The sequence below is a fragment of the Suricata suricatta genome, chromosome 14 (genome assembly GCF_006229205.1).
Source record: "Suricata suricatta isolate VVHF042 chromosome 14, meerkat_22Aug2017_6uvM2_HiC, whole genome shotgun sequence".
NCBI classification, from domain to species: Eukaryota; Metazoa; Chordata; class Mammalia; order Carnivora; family Herpestidae; genus Suricata; species Suricata suricatta.
The window spans coordinates 33045641-33053801 of record NC_043713.1 but is presented as its reverse complement, the minus strand read 5'-3'; positions in this window follow the sequence as shown (position 1 = coordinate 33053801).

Genomic DNA, 8161 nt, shown 5'->3' with positions numbered 1-8161 from the left:
AGCACTGACAATGGGATCCTGTGTTTGCATGTAGCATTACCTTGATAAATTTCTCTTGTTTGACTCTGGACCATATTGGTTTTATGTCTTTCTACCTTCTGAGATGAGTTTAACTCACTTATATCCTGTGGGCATTGTTATTCATATGGGAAGACTGTCTCCTTTCACTTACTACATATTTCCTTATTTAATACCTATCATTCATGCGTCTTATATTTCATATTAACTGAGGCAGAGATCATGCTATATATTGCTTTATTACATCTCTTAATAAGTAACAATACTATGTTGAACATAATAGGTGTTAAGTATTTTTTTTACATGATGAGATACATAAGAAATAAAGGGAGTTTTTCTATCACAAATAGAAATATTTCTTTCTAATTCAATTCATATGTACTCCTTCCAAAACACTAAGATTCTGGGATTTATAATAAGAATGTAAGAAATTGGGGCACTTGCATGGCTCAGTTGGTTAAGCATCCAACTCTTGGAGACTCAGGTCATGATCTCAGAGTTCTGGCATCAAGCCCTGCATTGGGCCCCACATTGGACTCCTCGCTGAACATGGAACCTGCTTAAGATTCTCTCTCTCTCTCTTTCTCTCTCTCTCCCTCTCTCTCTCTTTCTCTCTCTCTCTCTCTCTCTCTCTCTCTCTCTCTCTCTCTCTCTCTCTCTCTCTCTCTCTCTCTCTCTCTATCTATCTCTATATCTGCTCTCTCATGTATATGCGCTCTCTCTCTCTCAAAACTAAAAACTAAAAACTAAAAAGAAAAATGAATTTAAGAAATTCAAGAAATAGTTTTCAAAAACCAGTGGCCTCTATGGCCATACCACCCTGAATGTGCCCGATGTCATCAAAAACCAGTAGCTACATTTGTATGTATTCATATATATTTTCATTGGCTCAAAAAAAAAAAAACACACAAAAATATAAAGTGCTTGTCCAGTCAGTTTTTATGTCATACATTGAACTTTGGACTTAAAAGATGACATCACAATCCATGTACTCTCCTTCCTCATCACCACCCACACGGTGCTTCACCCTCACTGATATGCCAAATGGCCTCTAGTAGCAGAAAGGTCAGAAACAAAAAACTTCAAGTTCAAAAGATTTAAAGGCAGGTTATCAGGAATTGGACTGGAGTCCCAAACCATGCAGGCTGTAAGGTCAGAACTTAACTGTTCTTCCATTTTATTGCTCAAAAACAAGAGAACTTGATACATGAGACTCCAGTCCTGTAAACTGTCTACTGAGCTAGCCATTTCATCATGTATGGTTGCAAGTTGAGTACTGACCACACAATTTAAATCGACAGTAGCAGGGCCCTGGTGGGGATGTGAGAAGCTGTGTCACACACAACATTCTTTTCCTAATTATTGGGACCTGGACAGGTGGCAGGAAGGGAATAAGGGGTGAGGTGGGAGGAGAGGGAGGGGTGGGGAGGCACAGTGACATTTCCCATCTCAGGAGTACAAGATTCATTACCTCTGATGAAAAGTCACCAGGCTGCGGTGAGTCCTGACATACTCCGTGACAGGAGAAAGTGACATGGCCATTTGACATTCAGGGCTAGAAGGTTGCCGATCTGTAATCACTAGTTAAAATTGAATCTTGTACATTGCACCCTGCCAGCACAGCTCAACTCTTGATAATTATTTGGATGCTACTGTATTTGGATTTTATTTCCCCAGCAGAGAGGGGAAGTTGGATTTATAGTTTACTGCTGGGTTAAGATTGGAACAGGCTAGATCTTTTTTATGGTTAATATGGCTGAGCCAAATAAATCCAGACATGTTTTTGTCCCCATTTTCATTCTAAACCACTTGGGGGTGGGGTGGGGAGCCACAAAGGAATCAAAGGGTGCATCTTCTAATTTTCCATGAACAAGCTACAATTCTGTCTGCTAATGTTTTCCTCATTTTTCATTTCACTTCATGATGCTTTAAACCAGCCATCTGGACACAGACAGGGCTGGGAAATACCATTTTGCAACAGCTCTAACCTGAGAGGCCACATGGATGAGGACATAGATGGTCAATGCCACTTAATAACCACTTCTTTTTTACCTGGGGGTCAAGAAAAGGACAAGAGAAATGTTTTAAAGTAGGTCATTTTAGCATAATTACAGAGTAGCCTTTATCTGTTGATATGCATGCAGGCATGCTGTGATTCCGATCAGAATATTTTTTCCCTTCATTCCTACCCCAAGGCATGGAAGTTTCTATTCATTACAGGAGCACAGACTGCATATTCACCCCATTAATTGCAGAAGAATCCCCAATGTCTAGTTTGACACGCTCAATGTACCATTTTGAGGAGTCACAAGCCACATGTATATAGAGGGGTGAAAAGATCACCAGGGATCACTTTGTAGACAGAGTAAGTGTAGCCTGTGCGCTAGGGATTAGCTGGACCCTGGGAAGCAGGCATACTGGCCTGATCAAAATATCTTTTCCACTCGTTTCCCTCAATGTTTAAAAGACCATTATTAGAAAAGCATCAATTTAAATGAAAACATTGTATCTCCAAGGTTCCAAAATAATGTCACCATTATCTTGGAGAAAAGAATATATGCTCTCAAACACAGCCCAAAACATAAAACATGGTGGAAATTTTGTTGGGAAAGGCCAATAAGGTCTGGCCCAAGTGGCTTCCAGGATTGGCATTCATTGTTCTGGGGCTTTCCCTCTGGACCTGGGGTTGACTCTCAGTCTTGCTGGTGCTGAAACCTGATTTGTTAGTTGGTTTTAGTCCCATCACTTACAGAGACATACTGTCACGTACACATGCACTAAATTTCTGGGATTGTTTTATGGAACCAGAATGCTGATTTATGTAGTTCACAATGAGAAATAATAATACAACAGGATTTGGAACATGCAGAGGTCACATGACAAGTGTGGAGATTTATAAGTAAACCAGCCAGATCTTAAACAAAATCTGTGCTGGTGATCAAGGAATCACCAGGGAAGTAAAGATGAATTCAACTCTTCACTGTCTTACTGATAGAGGAGATGTAGCCAAAGTTGTCTTCTTCCAATCCAGGACTGCCTTAAGGAGCTGAGGTATTCATCAAACTTCGTGGAAGGCTCCCATTCCCCTGAAGAGTGCTGGGATGGACACTGCTACCCACTACTTCTCTCCCCTTTTGTTCAGTCTTCAGTAGTAAATACCACCGCCTCTGCCCACCTTCTACTTCATACCAGAGAGACAGTGTTGATCTCAGAGCTCAGCTTTCTGAAGGCAGTCTCATAGTTTCCTGCTTTTTAAGTTTCCTTCAGACACAACCACCTTATTGTGAATAAACTCAATATTTGTTTTCATTCCACTAGGAAATGCACTGATATAACAGGGCACTTTAACAAGAAGGTCTTTTGTCCAAAGTGGGAATTTATAACAGGGAAATGTCTAGGAAAGTAAGTGAGTTTTGAGAAGCTTGACAGTAAAGTAACAGAATGAGAATACTGGTGGAAATACTTGGGCAACTAAAGGAAAAGAAAAAGTAGAAGCAGCAGCATGAGGAGGAGGAGAAGAAGAAGAGGACGAGGAAGTGGAAGAAGAGGAAGTGGAAGAGGAAGAAGAAAAGAAAAGAGAAGAGAAGGGAAGGGGAGGGGAGGGGAGGGAGGAAGGAAGGAACACAGGAAGGAAGGAAAGAAGAAAGGAAGGAAGGGAGAGAGGGCTCAGATATATCAAGAAGGATGAACTTATGCCTATAATCTTCTAACGGAGATAGAGCAAAGAGTCACTTGAAGGCTATGGTTGCTGAAATGATAATCTTGTCAGTAATGAAAAGGAGGTATCTGAGTTGGTTAGATGGGGTATGGTTAAAGGATTAAACTTTTTTAGGTAATGTCGTACTTTACTAATCCTAATTGTAGAGGGTAAACTAAGGGTAGTTTCCCTTTTTCTGTGGGCAATAGATGCCTTTATTTGGGAAAAATAATCTCCATTATTCCTTGTCTAGGCCACAAGGCAAAAATGGAAAGCTGCAACTAATAAAGGATTTCATCAACAGAATTGCTCATGGCAAACTGAAGGGCAGTCTTCCTCTTCTCATGGTTGGGAAAGGACCTCTTCCTTTTCTCCCTCAAATGAAACCACACAAAGCACCCCCCCCAGGGAGTCTGCCCTCTAAATTTTTCTAGAGGTTTTCCTTCTTGTATAAATGCATCACCTATGCTTGCATTTACATTTTTTTTCCCCTGTTTCCTATTTGTTCATCTTGCTTGAAGGAGCAGCCTGGAGGTAAGAAATTTCAGAGACCTACATTTAGTCTTTTAGCCTCCTGGAAACTCAATTTTCTTATCTATTAAGATAAAGAAATGGGAATATGGATTTCAAAGGTCTGTTCCAGTTCTGTTATCATGTGAAACTATGTTGTGTTTCCTTTGTCCTTCTCCCTGAAGGGAAGTGTATTTTCCTTTGTTTAGTTTGCACAGCGCTGTGCTCAGTCCAATATAAACAGGACACCAGAAGAGCAGCACTTGGTACTAGACTCCATGCACACCATGGGCACATATGAAGGGCAGCCCTCCAAATACAGTAACACTAGCAAGAGCTCAGACCAGTACTGTCATCTCAGAAAGTGGCTCTCCTGGTTCTGTAACTAGAACATAGGAACTCTGTGTTTTGTAGAACCAAATTTTAGGGTTTTTTTACGCTTTTATTTTAAAATGTTGTATGGGCAGCCTCTTTCCAGCACCATCGTGTTTATGTATGTTTCTGAGAAGATCAAGCTCTCCTGAGCTTTTTACTCATAAGGCTCCCAGTTGTGAGCTTTCCCCATGGCTCTCGATGCAATTAGCCTCCTGGAATATTGAACAGAAGTAATTTTATTGGGCAATCAAGAATACTTCAGCTAAAGCTAGATGTTAGTTATTGCTGAACACTGACAGAAAGGAAGAATATGAGATGTAACATTGTTCACAGGTGAAAAGAACATAAGCCTGCAAACACCCAGGAAATGGTAGCTTGTATTTTGATACTAGTATTATTTTAACATGCATGCTCATGTTCTTTTGAAGAATATTGATTACATTCATTGGCATTACACAATTGGGGTTAAAATCATCAATATCCCATTGAACAAGGGAGATAAAGAGAGAATTTGTGGAGCCTCAGGTGAAGCCCAAAGATTGGACCAGTGGATTTGGATAGATTTTCTTTACTTTCCCCCGACTCTGTATGTCACCCGAGAATGAAGATTTTTGTTGCTAAGCACGGTCGGAGCTTATTACTCATTTTAGGAATATGGGGAACCGGAGTCTTTTTTTCCCCCAAAATGTTCCCTGGCAATGCCATCTGATAATTTAGCAGCAAATGCTTTCCCTTTACCTTCCTGGGGGCTGTTAATTCAAATGCAGAGGGAAATGTGGGTTTGCCTTTTATGCCACACTCTCTTAATCAAAGTGATTTTCTGAAATGCAACTGTAGAAAATAGACTCTTTTATTTTAGGATCAACAACAGATTTTACAATGTTAGGCAAACCTGAGCCCCTCCTTAAAATGTCAGGAAAACAAAAACCATCCCCACCTGAAAGGCCTCTTCACTTGTCTTGAAAGGATTTTTTCGTCTGTTTCCCTTAAGCTGCTTTCTCCTTCTGTGCAACTTCCCAATCCCATTCACAAACTGTTGCCATGGTAAATAATTATATCACAGATGAATTGTGTACACTTCCTTTTCATAGCTGGAAGAGAAATTGTAGAGGAAAGGGGAAAAATCAAAATCCTTTAAAATTACAGGGGAGATAGCTGAGGAAAGATTGCCTTCTCGTTAACATAATTAGCTCCATGAATTATAAATTGGTATTAGAACTTGCTCTTTATGACAAAAGGAGTAATTATATTTACTCATGTAAAATTAAACAATACCAAAAAAATTAATGGAACTCACCAGAAGCTCTCTTGACATTATCATAAAATTCAGAGATCTGAATATCTCGCAATCTGAAGTGATTTAAGCAGCATAAACTTTAATGCTGCTCAAATTTGTTGTGTAGAAGTATATTTTCTGGCTAGTTTATAATTGAACACCCATGTTCCAACCAACAAACAAACAAACAAACATGCACACATATACATACACAAAGCCACAATAACAGACAACCCTTAATTTTTTTATAGATATGAAAAAGATTAAATTACAGAGAAAGCTAGATTTTCTGTACCCAAATGGAATGTGGAAGTACATTCCACTGAAAGATATTTTTTAAATTGACTGTTCTAAAGTCAAGGCCACCAGAATGGAGGGTGACTTCTTTATTTAAACAGCTCTCAAATGTATCTCAAAGTGGGGTTGCTGAGAGAAAAGGCTGATTGTCCTAACTCGCTTTGTCCCCTGCTGGAGGAATGGCAGTGCGGTGAAATGGTAGGGTGGGGGTGTCTGTGCATTTCTGATCCAGGCACTGAAAGAACAATGACTACCATAATTTGACACCAGTGTATGCCTTTCCAGGCCTAGCAAGAGAGAGTAATTACAGAGAAGCCACACTTAGCACCGAATTCTATACAAGCCATTATGGATATTTAAGGGCAATTTTGGCCCCTTCTAAGATTGTGGAGTACTATTTTCTATTCTTTACATCCTATTAAAATTGTTATGAGGGGCTCCTGGGTGGCCCGGGCAGTTAAGCATCTGACTTCCTCTTAGGTCACGATCTTGCGGTCTGTGGATTCGAGCCCCACATTGGGCTCTGTGCTGACAGCTCAGAACCTAGAGCCTGCTTCAGATTCTGTGTCTCCCCCTCTCTCTGTCCCTCCCCCACTCACATTCTGTCTCTCAAAAATAAATAAACATTAAAAAGTATATTTTAAAAAGTGCTTTGAAGGGACTAGGAGAATTCTAGATATTCTGCCCAACAAAACTAAAATATCCATAAATATGTTTTATTGTTTATTATTTCTATCTTTCTTTATAGTTTAATGTAAATGTATTGCCTACATTCCCACTCTCTCACCAGACTCTGTTGTGGTATACTAGAGTTCCACTGTGTGTTAGGTACAGGTTTAATGAAATCAGTCACATTTTACGCAGAAACAATTTTCACTGGGTCTGACAAACTTCCAATATGCTCTGAAAGCTTCCAAAGTATCTGTTTACTTCTAACTGCCCTGCATGTCGATCTCCATATACTGCTTACTCCTGTCAGGTAATTCACAGGAGCCTCTTTTAAAATATATGGCTTAATCCAGATTGGATCCCTCATGAAGTTGTTGACTGAATTGTATGAAACCAAGTGAAGAAAATACTACCTTGCATCCTAGGTATAGGGGCTAGGATAAATATGGGCATCTTTGGAGAAAAACTTAGTTTATACATTCATTCAGCCACTGAGTTTCTTTGGAGGGATCTATAACATGTGCGACTAGACACTGCATGGTAGGAATGGGAGAAGGAGAATAGCAAATAAAATTGGAAGTTGCTTTTTATACTTCCATAATTTATGAATCCTAGAAATGCAGCCTTTAATTCGGAATAATATGTAGCCAAAATGATGTTTATAGTGAAACCTTAGGAATACGACAAAATGATTAAATCATACATTAAATAAAGAAGCAAGTTATAAAATTACCACTCTAATGATGCCTGGTATGAGCATATGGGATGACAATCTGTCACTGCTTTTCCTCCCGGCCATCCTTCCTAGCCTGGGACCTTCTAGAGCCTGGATTAATTCACTTTGCTATTGGAAGTTTCTTCTAGTCTGTCCCTCAATTTTCATCTGAGAGTATTAATGTCGGCCAGTCAATAGGACAACCTTGTGGAGTAGGCTATACCTAAGGAGAGAACCAGCATCCTGTTTTTGAAGGTGCCACTCAGGGTCTCATCAAGAAATACATGGTACACTCTAATAGAGTAATTGAGAAAAGACTAATAGGGAGACTGTTTAGAAAAATACAGACAGGATTAAAAAAAACAATAAGGAATGATGCAGTATTCAAAGATAAGTAACAATGAAGAGTCTTCACCACCCATGAAAGGTCAGGAGGAGTAGGTGGAAAGGGGAGCTGTCATAAGCAGACTTGTAGCCTTTAGTAGAGGCACACAGCCAACCTATGGCAACTTCACTAGACAAGAACAGGAAGAATGAATACCCCAACTCAACATTCCTGTTTTTTAATCTTCTGCAGTACTTTTATTGGTCAAAACCAAAGGAA